Below are 15000 nucleotides of genomic sequence, written 5' to 3'. Positions count from 1 at the left end.
TACTACAACTAATAATGGGGCTAAACAAATATAAATATGCTCACGAACACTGCCACTTACTAATGATAACAATAATTCTGGTGACGCCTCTCTGGCACTTACAGTACAGCAGCAAGACTCCCAAATGCACTCTTCACTTGCCACACCTCACCAAGGCCTGTATTCTGAAACGCTTTGCTCTCACCACGACAATTTTCAAAGGCCACAGAGATGATTAGCCGGGTTCTCAAGAGTATTTCTCTTTTTAATAATATAAAAATCTTGTTAATCTGTCACTAGAACCGTGAAAACACTCTTAAAAGTTTGTATGGTTGCAACTAAAGCCTTTTGAAAGTAGTCGGCATGTGGCGCAGGAGTGTTTCAGAATACTGTGCTAAAATACTATGACAAGTGTAATACTGATACACTAATCGTGGATTTGCTGAGCGCTTACGTCAATCTGTGGGTCGAAATTCTTATCACCACAAGTGTCTACATTACTAGATACGAGTACACATCCTTTGCCATGTTACGCGCTAATACGAGTACTACATTATTATCTTGGTAAGAGATACGCGTGTGTGTGCGTGTGCCTTCTGAATACAGCTGTGAGTGTTATAAGTACATATTGAGAGAGAGAGAGAGAGAGAGAGAGAGAGAGAGAGAGAGAGAGAGAGAGAGAGAGAGAGAGAGAGAGAGAGAGAGAGAGAGAGACGTAAAATGACTAAGGAGTGTTTCCCAAATTATCATTAACTACAAAGGATGAGCAGCGCGGCCCACGTGACTGAGTGTGTTAAGTTCGCGTGCACTGACCCACTGTCATATGACCCACTCATTGTAACGTGAACTCCTGAGGGTAACGTAAATACAACGTGTCGGTGGAGATGGATCGTTGGTATTAATGTATTTATTTTATCTTTGGGTTTTATAATGTTACTCCTTGATTAACACCACGTAAACTATAATTGAAGTTAGGCTAAGATGATGGTATGTTTTAAAGGACTAAGCAATACTGCAAACATCGTTAGATTGTGGGATATGATGGGCGTATCTTGTATCCATAACGTCACAATGTCACTGCAACCACTCAGACACCCATCTCTTCAAAACAAAATGCCTCTGATGAGTTTTAACCCTCTGACCTCCACTTCGTACACTTTTCCCTAACTACCAGTCATTCTAAGACATCCTTAATTGTTCTACAGCCACATTTAATCTTAATCTTTGAAGTGGAAAGAAACTGCAAAATGTATTCTTTTCATCGTTAACTTTTCTGTTGATGCTCATAAAGACTTCACGCATTGCTCCTGGTGTTGCTAATTGTTTTGTGTCCCAGTGAAAGGGTGAGTCGCTAAGAAGGGAATTATAGATCACGACACCGCATATCCCGTGTGTGAAGCATCATGACAACACTACAACCACTACTCCAGCCATTGCCTCTAACAACTATCCCTCAGATGAATAGTAAGTCAGTTAGTAAGTCAGTTCGTGTCACAGGCATGTGTTACTATGATGAAATGCTGTGAAGGAAACTATATATCACGACACTGCTTATCTCATGCATAAAAAATAAAAAAGAAACACACACTACAACCACTCAGCCAACCATCGCCTTAAAGCACAAGGGCTCTGATGGATAGTTAGTCAGTTCGTGTCACGGGCATGTGTTATCGTAAGATTCGCTCCGAAGAGAATGTACGTATAACCCGCGACACAGCATGCCTCGTGTGTAAAACATCACAATGACACTGCAACCACTCCATTAGCCATCACCTCAAAACACTGTGCCTCAGAATAACAAGTCACTTTGTACATGTACGAGTGTTTGTTTGAAGAGTCACTACAAAAAAGAATAAATCACGACACTGTATATCTCGTATACAAAAACATCACAGACACTACACTTCAAAACGCTATGTTTCTGAGGCAATAAAAGTAAGTTTGTATGTGTTTGAAGACTCGCTGTGAAAAGAATCATAGCTCGCGACAGTGCATATCATGTATACAAAACATCACAACACAACAGCCATCCTGCCGGCCATCACCTTATAACACTAAGCCTCTGATGAACAACAGGTCAGTTCGTATGTGTTTGAAGAGTCACTGCAAAGAGAAATACAAATCACAACACTATATCGTATACAAAATATCACACTGACACTTGCCACCCCGCCAGCCATCACATCATAACACCAGGCCTCCCTCAGATCAGTCTAACAAGTCAGTTCATACATGTTAAAAGAGCCACAGCGCAGGGAACCATAACGCGACACACACATATGCACGCGCACACACACCTAGGAGCACGGACACACGCACACACCCACACACGCTCCCTTATGACGGGAGACTGGGAATGAAGGGGTAAACGCATCGTGGTTATCTGAGTCTTTCCATGTACCGGATGTGCTTCGTGATAACCTTGACCGTGATTCAATAGGACGCGTGATACTGAATGTTAAACACAAGCAACAAGTGCAAGTGCAACAAGATGTCATACAGTATAGTTTACATATACACGAGGCCGCACTGGACAGACAACAGTGCAGCCTCCTCCTCCTGTCCACCAAGATCAGATGATACTCTGGTGACACATGACTCGTGTCCTTAAACGCTTTACTCTTTCATTTGGAGAATTTTCAGAGGTCGCAGAGATGATAGACCAGATTTTTATGCGTTTTCATACCGTCGATGCAGAATTGTTATTTAACGAATTATTACTAGAATCATGAAAACATCCAAGAAAAACCCTAATTTTTTAGAGGCTACAGAGATTTTTACAAGAGCTTTTCACATTGACGATGCACTTCATTCAAAAGGATCTTATTAATGTTATATTAGTTTTAAGGGTGTTTTTATGGTTCTAACGACAGATTAACAAGATTTATACATTACTAACAGGAGAAACAAATTTTAAGAATCCAGCTAATCATCTCTGTGGTCTTAGAAAATAGTAGAGAAAGAGAGAGAAAAGGCGTTTCTGAATAAGGGACATACGACGACAAAATGTTTAAGAATAAGGTTATTTATCAGAGAGTAAGGGACGCATAGCCGTGTTCTATCCCTCTGTGACAAGCGACAAGTTTTGAAGGAGGAATAGAAAGCATGGTGAAAAATCTGAGAAAGAAATAGTAAAAAGTGTAGAAAGTGAAATGCATGAGTAAAAGATTTATTTATTTTTTTAAAGCTTATTCGTCGCCTTCACTACTATTTTTGTCTCCTGCAGATTAAGCTATCATTATTGTGTAAGCCATTTTTTATTTATTATTATCTTTAATACGTATTGCTTATCTTATCTCCGTCCGTTAATCCGGCCGTGATCCAATTCGTGATCGCTACTTAAATGTCAAAGCTGTTAATTCCCTGATGTTATAATTATGAGAAAAAAAAAGTGGGAGGGAAAACAAACAAACACACACACACACACACACACACACACACACACACACACACACACACACACACACACACACACACACACACACAGAGAGAGAGAGAGAGAGAGAGAGAGAGAGAGAGAGAGAGAGAGAGAGAGAGAGAGAGAGAGAGAGAGAGAGAGAGAGAGAGAGAGAGAGAGAGAGAGAGAGATATTCTCAATGTCCCCTGCACCGCAAAGATAAGAGACAATGCACCAAGAACTCTTTTTCTCACTACACACTTCAGAATAGGTTCAATCCGCCCATTCAATACAATACTAATAGCTCTCCACAAATTATGAACAGAAATGTCAGAGTACACACATGCTCCAAAAACGCCACGGTAATTCAATATTTTTTTTGCAAGTTGGTACTGGATATACGTTTTCAACACCGACACCAGACTATAACTGACTTTCTTCCATACTTTTTTTTCTCTCATTAGTTAATTATTTTCCCATCAGCATCGTTGGAATATTAAAGTCCCCTATATAAACTAAGACAAGCAACAAAAAGCCTACACGTGACAGTCCCTGAATAAAACACACATAATGCCTATGTCCACCTGTCCCGAGATATATAGCCATCTAATATTCTTTTAAAGTTTCCTATTAACTTTTCAACATGTAGACAGACAGTACTTGTATCCACTATTTATAGCCTGAACTCGTCTAATCTTCTTTTACAGCCTCCTATTTGACTGGTTATAAGTACCATTGTCTCGCTGCAGCCGGTCTGTGGCCTGGAGTCGCCTCTCAGCCGTCACGTTTCCTGATGGCACATGGGACGAACACAAGCTTATTGATATCCCCGTCCGTCACATCCTATGACTGTCTATGCATACGAGTACTTCACACGTCATTAACATCAATAAGAACACTACAATCTTTTTCACATCCAGAAACACATTACTTTTAAGGGTATATGCCTGTCTAGATATACTCCACACGTCATTAAAACCAGTAACAACAAGTACACTACTTCCTATTTAGAAGTACTTCGTTTTTCTTAAAGGTATGCATTAATGACATGATTCAAAAATTGTTTTACCATTACCTTTTTGTTCCATGATAACTATCGGATGGTATTGTTAGTGCATATCACCAGTAAGTCATGATGATGATGAAGCAATCCTCGCTACTGTCGATAATATTCAGATAAATGTACCCTTATCAATTTCCCTCGCCGCTGAATGACACTGGCCAACATCACTTTCTCATTATCGCTGCCAATAATTAACATGCAGCGTCAGTAACACAAACAACATCCCAGCCTGTGATAAGATAGCATGCTGGTCGTGTCTCGCGGCGCACCTCCTGGATACTGAAGAGCCTTACTGCTGATGACTCTCTCACCCAGAATGCTACTACTTAAAGGTGAGGGACTGGTGAGAGGCGTAGCGAACGGCGTGGCGGAGAGACACACCTCGGTTTGAGTTAGTGGAAGTAGCGACTCTTCAAAAACTATCAATTCACAACTGAGCCTATTTACCGTTCGAATAACAGGATGATTCTTAAAGCATCTCTACATGGTGAGGTCAACACTTCGAGATGCTTATTCATTAAGGACTCTGTTTCCTGAAGGCCAAAGTGTTACATTAGTGCAGTACGCGCGTCGTCGTCTGCATCTGGAGTGACTGGAGAGACTATATTCTGAAACCCTTCCATGCCGCATTACTACCTCTTTCAAAAGTTACACGGGTTTTTATTTATTTTATTTATTCATTTATTTATTTTTACGGTTCTAGTGACATGTCAACGAGATTACAGTATTAAGATGAGGAACACTCTTAAGAACCCGACTAATCATCTCTATGACCTTTGAAAATAATCGTGGTGAGAGGTAGAGTAAAGCATTTCAGAATACGGGCCTCTGTGTCACCTAGTCTGTCAGTAATTTTGACAGGTGGGAACACGGGGACATGGTAACATTCCCACGGACTGATGCTCTCACCCGCAGATAGGAACAAAATAAATCTGCAGCACGTTCTAGATACACGGCGAGAATAGGTAGGCCAATCAGTGAGTGTGAGCATCAGTGTTACCATGTTCACGTGTCCTCAGGGAACAGAATCACCATGGGCAGAGTGAGTGAACAGAGTATAGTTAGTCGCTGCACTACAACACTTCTTTCGACTTTGATTGGTGATAGAAGCTGATAAACTGAGACTACGAACGTGTTTCATAATGCTATGCGAGTAAATGCATGTGTGAATAATATAAATACCACTTTTTGTTGTTTTTGTTTTGCTCAATGAGTGGAATGAGTTTGGCATACTATTCATGTAGTGAGAGAAAAAAAAATCACTGTGGCTGTACTGGAATCATAAATCCATGCGAACTTTACGAACAAGATGAAGTTACAGTTAATTAATAAATACATACGAAGTTTATGAACACGTTACTTGAGAAAAAAAAATCACTGTAGTCGTATTGGAATCATAAATACATGCGAAGTTTATGAACAAGACGAAGTTCCAATTAATTAATAAAACGCGTGAGAGGTTTATGAACACGTTATATATACAGTTAATTACCCGATCCATATGAACCTTATGGACGAGACAGTTGAACAAGACTTAATTAATTAGGTTACTTACTTAGGTTATAAACAAGTCACAGTTCATTAGTGTCATCAGTGTTTGTGCTTGTTAGGTCCACTTCGGCATCACAGATAGAGACCCCTGTTGCTGGAGCCTCTTAAACATAAACAAAGTCATCGTACCAAGAGTTCGTGTGTGTGTGTGTGTGTGTGTGTGTGTGTGTGTGTGTGTGTGTGTGTGTGTGTGTGTGTGTGTGTGTGATAAGATTTAGCAAAACAGATACATGGGTACAGAGAGAGAGAGAGAGAGAGAGAGAGAGAGAGAGAGAGAGAGAGAGAGAGAGAGAGAGAGAGAGAGAGAGAGAGAGAGAGAGAGAGAGAGAGAGAGAGAGAGAGAGAGAGAGAGAGAGAGAGAGAGAGAGAATCATAAACAACCATTAACATACAAACAAAGCAAAGAAAACACAAAATTTAGGCAAACTTCAAATCGTGTGACCTTTGTGTCATTGACCACGTCCTGAGCACGTATAGTAAATAATAATTTACCTTTTTCGTCTTTCTCAGCCTCATACACGACCAATACGGCTTAATTCTGCCTTCCAGTGACCTTTGACCACGAGCACGGATACCACAGAGTAGGGAGCATAGAGGAAAGAGGTCAAGCAGTGATTAGAAGGTGACAGAAACGAGGCAGAGATAACACATTACCACAGCTTTGATACCGGAAAGCAGGTTACGGTCATGCACGGCCTCTAGTCTGAAGATAAGAAACAGACAAGCGTACAAAAGCCAGTTCAGTTTATGGGTCACGGGAAACATAACCTCCCACCCACACACACACACACACACACACACACAGCTGGAAATTCCTCTTTTTTTTTTCTTTGTCCACCAGCGTGTATTTTTAATCGTCTGGTGCTCATAATAAGGTAAGGGTTAGTATTAACACAGTCACATCCAATCCACTGTAAAAGCACGGAATCTTCCCTTTGTGTTGCAGTGGGGCTCGTCAGTCGTCTGGTGCCCTTATGGTAAGCACTAATATTAAAACAGTCCCATTTCATCCATTGCAACACAGATAGATTTTCACTGACCACAAATATACAGACTGAATACAACATAATGAATACAAATTAAGTCCATATAAAGTCAACAGAACAACATAGACAGTAATGGATTCAGTAACAGATATAAAGCGTGCTAATGTCCCACCCTTGTTCCTCTAGTCTTGCACCTTCGTCATTAGCTTTGTTTATGAGACGTTTAATTATCACAGGTAGATTTCTCTGTCTCCTATTCAGTGTTAGTGTTTGTAATCAAGCAATGTATTCCGGTGAAGATTGCCTTTGTCCCATAAGCTGTGTGTTTAAAGTTTAATGGGTTTCTTCATTCCTGATAAACCGTTAATTTTGTTGTTGTTGTTGTTGTTGTTGTTGTTGTTGTTCTTGTTATTATTATTATTACTATTATTATTATTATTATTATTATTATTATTATTATTATTGTTATTATTATTATTATTATCATCATCATCACATACCACCAGACTTACAGATTATAAATATAACTGACATCTAGTGCGAAAGGTGATAAATTGTTATTATAATCATTATCATTATTATTATTATTATTATTATTATTATTATTATCATCATTATCATCATCATTATTATTATTAAAATTATTATTATTATTATTATTATTATTATTATTATTATTATTATTATCATTATCACCATCATCATCATCATAACCATTACTACTACTACTACTACTACTACTACTACTACTACTGTTACTATAATTTACAATTACACACAAGAGAATAACACACTACCTTCTCATAACGGGCCATACAACCTTCAGTGTGTGTATGTGTGTGTGTGTGTGTGTGTGTGTGTGTGTGTGTGTGTGTGTGTGTGTGTGTGTGTGTGTGTGTGTGTGTGTGTGTGTGTGTGTGTGTGCCTGCGCGCTTCATCAAACAGGTAAGGGTGCTTATGTCCGAGAGGCGAGTACTGGAATGTAAGCCGTATCAAGGTTACTGCCAGCAAAGCAAGCACCCTTCATTATTATTCCCGTCCCCCCTCCACGTACGGTCCTGGTCCAGAGGCAAGTAACATAGCGCACTCACTTCCATTGGCTTTTTCTTCTCAGTCTTAACACCTGAAGTCTGGAACGCTTTGCTCTCATATGGACTGTTTTCAAAAGTCACAAAGATATTTTTTTCTAAGACTCGTACCTTGAAACGTTTTGCCCTCTCATAAGAGCTGTTTTCAAAAGCCACAAAGATTTTATTTTTTTTTCGGGTTCTAATGGGTATTTTTCGTATTAATAGAGTAAAAACATTGTTAAATTATCACTAGAATTATGAAACATCCCTGAAAAATCCCCAGTCACTTACATAGTTTCTCTTTTCTTTTCCATTCCTAAGACTCATATTCCGAAACGCTTTGCTCTCTCATAAGGACCGTTTTCAGAAGCCACAGAGATTATTTATATTTTCTGGTTCTAATTGCTGCAACTCAATAAACACCATGAAGAGATGAAAAGTGAAAGAGGGAAGAATATGAGACAACAAGAATGCTAGAAAGAAAATGAATAGATAAGAACGTAGAAAGAATAAACAAGGGAGGAAGAATATAAACATGAGAGCAGGTGTACCAAGATTACAATACACAGGGCATTTTCTTATCAAAGGTGCAACTAAAATCCTTGTTAAACTATCACTAGAATCATGAAACACCCTTAAAAATTCCTAATAACATCTCCCCTAGAGCTCTTTGAAAGTAGTAAAGATAAGACGCCGGTGAGTTTAGAGATACGGTCTTGTGTCCTCTGATCTGCTTGAGTACTCAGCAGATCAAAGACAAAACCTCCCTACCTTCCGACTGTCAGGTCTACTGGAGAGACTAAGGGCGTATCATAAGACCGAAAGAAAACGCAAAACAGTGAAATTTAGCGCAGTAGATTACTCGATTTGTGTCCACGACTTGACTTCTACTTTACAATCCGGTCACCCTCTCCCTAGGGACAAACCAGAACGGGACAACACAGCCTTAGCGACACCCTAGTGACAGCCGCGACAAGTGAACAACCTGCCCACCCGCCTGGCAGCCCCGCCCTTGCGATATTACGTCTTTACTCAAGGTCGTGTGGCTTCCTAAACTGGTGCAACTCGATCCCGCCCCATTATTATGCTGGAAGATAACGGTACCAGAACTACAACTGGGTACGTGTGTGTGTGTGTGTGTGTGTGTGTGTGTGTGTGTGTGTGTGTGTGTGTGTGTGTGTGTGTGTGTGTGTGTGTGTGTGTGTGTGTGTGTGTTTGTTTCGCAGGTGTTACATGTTTATACATCTGTTGTGTACAGGTGTTGTGCACAGCTGTAGACTCCTACCATGATATGTTGATTTTACTTATCATCATCGTGTTTTTTTTTCTTCTTCCTTTTCCTCTTTACATTCCTCTCTACATTTTTTTCCCTTTCCTCCTCCATCTGGTCTTCTTCCTTCTCATCCTTCTCGGGGCACTTCCTTCTTCTCCACGTCTTTCTACTCATATGAAAATTAAACTTACTGCACATACAAGTATAAAAAACAACGCCACTTCTTAGAGCTTTTCTTTCTACTATATAACTCATCATTGCCAGCGACACTCTATCATCTCATATTACTCCACATTCTCATTACTGGCAACACTAAGTCTCAGGGACGACGACGCGGCATAAAGGTGTGTGGGACAAGCGACTGGCAGGTAGACGAAGAGCAGGTGTGAACGCTAATCAAGGAAAGGTGATCATTGGGAATAACTGATAAATATAAACGTAAACAATTGTGGGTTTTTTTTTTTTTTAATATCATAGTCTGCCTTATTTCTTTACCAGTTTTCTATGAGCTGGGTGAGATAAAAGTGATAAAGTTCGTTGATTCATGATGTCCTCTCTCTGGTTCTCCTCTATCTTTATCTGTCCTGTTCTTTTTATCTATTGAGCATGATATGTACGAGCCAATATAATGCACCATTCGTTTTATATGTCGATGTAAAGTCTACGCACATTGCATTTCATACATCACACACACACACACACACACACACACACACACACACACACACACACACACACACAGACAGACAAACACACACATTAATCTTAAGATACTAAATGATGATAATATTTATGTTGTCACTATTATAGATATTTTTAATGTTGTTGTTTTTGTTGTTGTTGTTGTTGTTGTTGTTGATGGTGGTGATGTACGAGTGCGTTAATGTGTTGTACCCTCTTCGCTGCATCTACTTGCGCTACTTTTTACTTCTATTTAACTAAATATTCATATAACATGTAATAGGCCTGTCTAAATATATATTAAAAAGGCTAGGAAATCTAACTATACTTTTATCTAGTTGGTAATGTTTGTCCGTCTCTCTCTCTCTCTCTCTCTCTCTCTCTCTCTCTCTCTCTCTCTCTCTCTCTCTCTCTCTCTCTCTCTCTCATTTCAGCTATAATTTTCGCAGGGTACAGGTGAAGCAATACAACTGACTCACTTTTACTGCCGATCGCTTCAGTGTATGGATCTACATTATTTGTTTGTTCAGTCATTCTTGTGTAGCACCGAAGGAAGACAGCCACATTCCATGCAAGTTCACGGGAATGTTTGCCATCTTTCATGACACTGTCCGGCGCAGGCGCTCTGTAAATGTATTGTGGTCTTCAGTGAGATAAACACTCTTGTTATCGCCGATCACTTTAACCCTTTAACTGTTATGGTGGTCTTCTGTTAACATTTTGATCACTGTGATATGTTGTTTAGATTGACACAAAGAAAAAAAAAATATATGAATAAGAATTTCATCTCGGCTAACTACAGAAGTACGTATTTTAGAGACTGTAATACGAAATAATAAATCTTTTAAAAGTTGTTGACGATGATGGAAAATTTTGACTAGCAATGAAAGGGTTAAATAGCTACACCGTCATACGTGGGGAAAATTACTGCCTGAATCTAACAAGGTAACAGGTGCTTTAAACATGTTATAAACATTTTTTTTAACATCCTCACAATTCAACTCGTAGTAATACCATTTTCTTTGTTTTGTCACGTTTTTACCATACATCTTGATTCTACAGTCACTGCTGCATCTGATGGTGTCAACTAAAACTGGCTATCCCGTATATGAAGTGACTTGCAGCATATAATTCGCGCATTTTGCGCTCTCAATACGTCGAAATGTGCAAAATACGGCAAAACGGTGGGTCTGACGAAGAAATGTTATAAAATGAGAAAGATGCGCCACCGAGGTGTTTCCGAGGATGAAATAGCAATTTTTATGTGAGATCGACACCGAAATGTGCTCACGGTCAAATCATCGTTGTACCTTCCAGGGTCCAGGCGGAAGTGTGCGGTAACGAAATTAGAACCGTCTCGCTCCGCTCGGGGAATTAGAATCCCTTTGCCTCGCTCGGGGAATTAATAACTTTCGAGTGGCTACAAAACCAAGACATAGTTATATAAAAATCACATCACCTAACGAGGCACCGTTGAAAAGATGAAATTTCCGTCACAGTATCACATCAAAAAGTCTGTTTTGGCACTCTCAAGTCACTTGCAAACACACAGTCAAGTTGTTTTGTCTACGGCGGTGTAGCAGCTCGAAACGCGCGCGCGCGCGCGCACGCACGCACGCACGCGCAGGCGCACACACACACACACACACACACACACACACACACACACACATTATCACTTTGAACTCGAGAGAGAGAGAGAGAGAGAGAGAGAGAGAGAGAGAGAGAGAGAGAGAGAGAGAGAGAGAGAGAGAGAGAGAGAGAGAGAGAGAGAGAGAGAGAGAGAGAGAGAGAGAGAGACTAAAATCTTATCAAGTAAACTAAAATTTCGTTGGCATTTTTCTTTTTCTATATGACTTCTCCAGTCCTACAGGAGGGTACTGTGACCTTCATAGGACGCTGTGTAGGCTGGAGGCAGGGTGGGTTCTAAGACAGGAACGGCTGGGTGTGAGTACAGGTATCTTCCTTTAGGCGGAGGCAGACATCAGGGACTAGGGACCGGAGAATGGGAGGGCAGGCTGGAGCTACTGAGAGGATGAGAAAGAGATTGAGAGGCAGTGAGGCGGTGGGTGTAGGACTGCAGAAACTGGGCGAGAGGCGTGATGAGGTGGAAGGGCGAGAGGCAGAAAAGAAGCAGCAGGGAGGAAGCAGGGAAGGATGGAGTCAGATATGATGGGAGCTTTTAAGGACGGGAGAGTTTGGAGTCTGAGATGAGACGCGACAAGGAGCGATGTTATGAGGAAGGGATGGACTCAGAGAGGCTAGGAACTTTTAGGGACAGAAAAGTCTGGAGTCTGAGCTAAGATACGACAAAGGACGGTGTTGGGAGAAGGCTGGCTGGTTAAGAAACGTGCCTCGTGTTGAGAATGTCTTCCACCTGATTTTTGTTTCCTCGTTCTCTTGATTCCCAACCTGAAGTGTTGACCCGACACGTTAAACACGCAAGAAAGATGCAGTCAGTACGAGTATTTAGAAGCATGTTTTGGCACAACTAACCATTTAAAATCAGTAAAATAGGTAAAAAAAAAAAAAAATACAGAAATAAAACCCGGTACCAGTCCAGAACTTGCTTTGCCTATGTCATCAAAGCTATTGCAGATGCCTGAGTGTATATTTCCCATTGCGGTAGCTGTGTTCTGGGTCCACTACTTTAAAACATACTGAGTTCTCCTTAGTTCAATTTTCAGAAGCCACTGAGATGATTGGTCGGGTTCTCGTGTTTGTTTTACTTACTGATGATGCAGAACTTTAGTTAAGCTATCATTTGAATCATGGATATACATTTGAAGACCCCCAATGACGTCCAATACCAGTTTAAAAGTAGTCGAGATTAGACGCCGGAATGTTTGAGGATACGGTTCCAAGCAGTGTCACTCCCGAGCGTGTGTTCATCCCATGTAAATTATAGTACGTGCCACACACTTTTACACACACACACACACACACACACACACACACACACACACACACACACACACACACACACACACACACACACACACACACACACACACACCTTTATAAACACACCGCTAAAGGTACACTTCCCTCCTTGACCAGACACCAGCATTTTTATTTATTTTTTTAATTACTTAAACAGGTTGACATTACAAAGTGAAGAAAAAAGAAGAAAGAAATAAAGATTTGTGCGGCATGTATTTTTTGCATTTTTTTTTTATGTTAACCTGTTTAGATGATAATAATAATAATAATGAAAAAAGCGATGATGGTATCTGCTCAAGGAGGTCGAGTATTGAAGGTGTGTGTGGCATATATATATAGCGTAAAAATAATCAAGATCAGAAGTCAAGCAACATATCGCCCTCCCTTCCTGTGTAATTCTTTTCCCCTCGGTCTTAAGTCCTCTCATCTGCTAGGAATCTGTCAATACTCATGTCTTGCTGTAGACAGTCAGCAGATCAGAGGACTTAAAGGGTAAGGGAAGCCACAAAACACAGTGGAAGTGAGAACAGAGCGGCGAATTCTCCACTCCTGGCCACAAACCTCGTACCCGCACAACCTTCACCTGCCGCGTGGAGGCTCCTGAACCATGCCCTTTACCTGGTGGCGTAGGACTATCAGTATGTCAGAAGGCAAAACAGGCGCTGACTGGGCACATCTTGCTCCACCGCGGCAACCATGGACAAGTAGAATAAAAGCAATGAAGAAAAAAAAAATCAAGATATCCTCAACTTTCCTGGCCAATTAGAATACTTAGTTTAGCCAGCCTTACCTCGTGATTTGTGGCGGTACTGTGTTTTCTCGGAGGCAGATGACTGAGGCACGTGAGGGGAGCAGATGGAATGACTGTGGTGATGAGGGGCCTGGGGGATGGAAGGCGTATAGGAGTCCGAGGATACACTAAATTTTATTTGATTTTCTAGTGTATTATTATCATCAATGTTGTTGTTGTTGTTAATATTAGTAGTTGTTATTGCTGTTGTTGCTGATTGTTGTTGTTATTGATGGTGATGATGATGATGATGATGTAATAATAGTAGTAGTAGTAGTAGTAGTAGTAGTAGTAGTGGTAGTTACTGTTATTATTGTTGTTACGATTATTACTACATTTTTTACTAATTTTTCCTCGTCATTAATAACAAATTAATCTACTAATAATTTTCGTGCATCCCTGCGTATACACTCAGTATGTTTGAACTTGACTCAACTATTTTTTTCAATTTATCGTCCCCTCATCTTAGAGAGAGAGAGAGAGAGAGAGAGAGAGAGAGAGAGAGAGAGAGAGAGAGAGAGAGAGAGAGAGAGAGAGAGAGAGAGAGAGAGAGAGAGAGAGAGAGAGAGAGAGTACTGCCTTAACAAGCAACTTGTATTCACAGCCATGGTTTCCTGCAATCCAGTGGCGGCTACGTGCTGTTTGTCACCCGCCACCAGCTGCAGGGAACTCCTATATTGGTACTCTAGCTTAGCACATTCCCCTTTACACGAGATGTCAAAGCGGCAATACGGATCAGCGGCGCACTTAACAACACACCACCTGCGTCAGTGGCGTGAGGTGATCAATTTGGCAATTAAGGACCATATTTTGTAACAAGTCTGTGCCGCACTTCCACTACACTGAAAAGGCACTACGTACTTGAAGTGATAGGGATTTTTAAGGAGTTTTATGGTTCTAGTACCTGTTCAACAAGATTTCTACATTATTAACGGTAGAAACATTCTCTAAGATCCCGGCTAATAACTTCTGTGCCTTTTGAAATTAGTCGTGGTGAGAGAGCAAAGCGTATGTGAATACAGGCCCGAGACGTGGTGGAAGGTGACGAGATGATAGCGACTGGCAACGAAGGGAAGGCATTGCATTAGTTATGTTGTTTGTTTCGGTGACAGTCTCAGCACATACTGTCTGCGCTGAGTGTCAGAGGTTTCAACGAGAGAGAGAGAGAGAGAGAGAGAGAGAGAGAGAGAGAGAGAGAGAGAGAGAGAGAGAGAGAGAGAGAGAGAGAGAGAGAGAGAGAGAGAGAGAGAGAGAGAGAGAGAGAGAG

At 40.7% G+C, this 15000-nt stretch overlaps 1 protein-coding gene across 10 annotated transcripts in view; it reads right to left on the bottom strand.

Annotated features, from left to right (window-relative positions):
- Window positions 1-15000, bottom strand: part of LOC135104293 (UNC93-like protein MFSD11) — a 50042-nt gene that overhangs the window by 26883 nt on the left and 8159 nt on the right. The window contains exon 1 of one of the 10 annotated variants that reach the window (XM_064011598.1): window positions 2277-2336. The exons of 8 other annotated variants lie outside the window; for them this stretch is intronic. The gene's annotated coding sequence lies outside the window, so the exon portion shown is untranslated. Of the gene's footprint in view, window positions 1-2276; window positions 2337-15000 lie in introns of those variants that run through there. One more of the 10 variants, XM_064011642.1, reaches the window with a different exon arrangement.

This window comes from Scylla paramamosain, chromosome 1, assembly GCF_035594125.1.
Source record: "Scylla paramamosain isolate STU-SP2022 chromosome 1, ASM3559412v1, whole genome shotgun sequence".
NCBI lineage: Eukaryota > Metazoa > Arthropoda > Malacostraca > Decapoda > Portunidae > Scylla > Scylla paramamosain.
Note: the sequence above shows the minus strand (reverse complement) of the source record. Positions and strands in the feature narration are given on the sequence as shown.